The sequence below is a fragment of the Octopus bimaculoides genome, chromosome 13 (assembly GCF_001194135.2).
Source record: "Octopus bimaculoides isolate UCB-OBI-ISO-001 chromosome 13, ASM119413v2, whole genome shotgun sequence".
In the NCBI taxonomy this organism is placed as follows: domain Eukaryota; kingdom Metazoa; phylum Mollusca; class Cephalopoda; order Octopoda; family Octopodidae; genus Octopus; species Octopus bimaculoides.
Window position 1 is genome coordinate 13,522,037 of NC_068993.1, and position 2,500 is coordinate 13,524,536.

Sequence of the window (2,500 nt, forward strand, 5' to 3'; positions counted from 1 at the left end):
TGGTAAGTAGCTTGCTTACTAACCACATGGTTCCGGGTTCAGTCGCACTTCGTGGCACCAAAGCCTTGTGAGTGGATTTGGTAGACGGAAACTGAAAGAAGCACATTGTATATATATATATATTTATATACATATATATATATTCGTAAAATATAAATGTGGTTTTGGTTGTTTTGACTGCTCCTTCTAGCGTGTAAGGCTGCCTGTTAAATGTTGCCTGTTTTGTTTTTAAATGTACACTGATTTTATATAGAGAATATGTTGTCTATTGACTTTTTATACATGCTAGGCCACTGGTAGTGAATATTCTAAAAAAATCGCTACCCTATATTTTACGAATATGTCTTTAGCAATTTTTCGGAAGATTAATTCGGCATTTTTCATTTGCTGCCAATTGAAACGGCGCGCTGCCCGTTAAAGGTCGCCTCTTTTATGTTTAAATGTACACTAATAATGTATGTGTGTGTATATATATATGTGTGTGTGTGTATGTGTGTGTGTCTGTGTCTGTGTGTGTCTGTGTCTGTGTGTGTCTGTGTCTGTGTGTGTTTGTCTCCCCAAAATCGCTTGACAACCGATACTGGTATGTACTCATAACTTAGCAGTTCGGCAAAAGAGACCTAAAGAATAAGTACTAGGCTTACAGAGAATAAGAGGGTGCTCCATCCTGGTCCCAGTCAAATGAGTGAAGCAAATAAAAGAATACGCACACAAAAGAATACGCACGCACGCACACACACACACATATACACACATACACACACACATACACACACACGCACACACACACACACTTACACACACTTATACAGAAGGAGATATATTGCTTCATTGAAATTCCCGGTGCCAAAATTATATACTCTCCAAACAAGAACTTAATCATGATGATGCTGACGAATTTTACTGTCGAACCGAATAGCATAGGAATTTTTGTTAAAGGAAATGAGAATTGTTAAACTCGGCACCAGCAACTACTGAAGCGGCCTATATGGGAGTTCTGTATAAGGCAGTGTTGTTAGTTAATCAGTATACGCTAGGATGAGTCTAGTTAAGGGTGGGAGTTGGGTCATTAGTAAGGTTAAGTATGCTTTCGAGCCAAAAAGCGCAGAATGGGTCACTATAACACACTAACTCTTCCATACAGAACAACTTAAATAAGTTAATATGTGCATAGCTTATTCAACCTTGAACAGAAGAAAATATAACTAATTAAGAATAAAACATGAATATAAATAGACGCAAACTAACGTTAAAAAAGCATAAAACAAAGCGTAGAATTTTTGAAATATGTTAAAATAGCCTCACGAAAAACAAAAAAAAATGTAAAAAGAAAGAAAATAAACATGATACAACAATAAAAGAAAAAACGAATACTTACTCAACGGTAACAACAAAAACAAGGAACAATATAATTGAGCTCTTGAGGTTCGTAAAGCGTTTTTTTTTTAAATTATACAACACACACACACACACACACACACACACGTAATTATATATACATACATACATATATGTGTGTGTCTATATATATATTTGTGTGTGTACATGTATGTGTATATATATGTATATATGTATATATATATATGTACATATGTATGTATATATGTATATATATATATATATATATATATATATATATATATATATATATATATATGTATATATATATACACACATGTATACACACATGTATGTTTATGCACATATATAACAATAAACAAAGTATTATAAAAACTAAAACCTTGAAGCCAGACTTTTTTGATGAGATAGCGTGGTAATACTTGTTACATTTATTTTTTTTTAAGCTCAACACATTTTAAGGCAAACAAGCAACGAACAGATCTGAACGAAGTGTTATAATTAATGCTTATTTTACACCGGCATTGTTTGTAAAACATTCAAACAATGTGTCAAAATTGCCACCATATACATATACATCCGTATATATGTTTATACACACACAGACACACATACGCATATGTATTTTTGCCAACGTACCTGCCTACCTACCAATATATATATATATATATATATATATATATATATATATATATATACATATATATAAATATATATACACGCATGTATATATGTATGTGTGCAGTATGTATGTATGCATGTATGTATGTTTGTTTGTATTTATGTGTGTGTGTATCCATGTTTGCATGTGTCATTAGTCTGGGACCAACTAATAGACCCCTATTGCATATGAAATTTCACTTCGTATTCTTTGTGGAGGCAAACCACACTGACAAAATGTATACAGGCACACTGCCAAACAACAACAGCAACAACAACAACAACAACAACACTAATATACAGACCCTTATACCAAAAATGTTACAAAATAAAAAAAAGAAAATTCTGTGAAAGAAAATAAACTGAAGCATATGTACTTCTAATTAAGTTCGCTTTATGAAAGCTTTGCACACGAGAAAATATTGGACTTAATCATGCATGCTTAGTTAGACACATATGTCCCTTGTATGCGCGCGTGCGC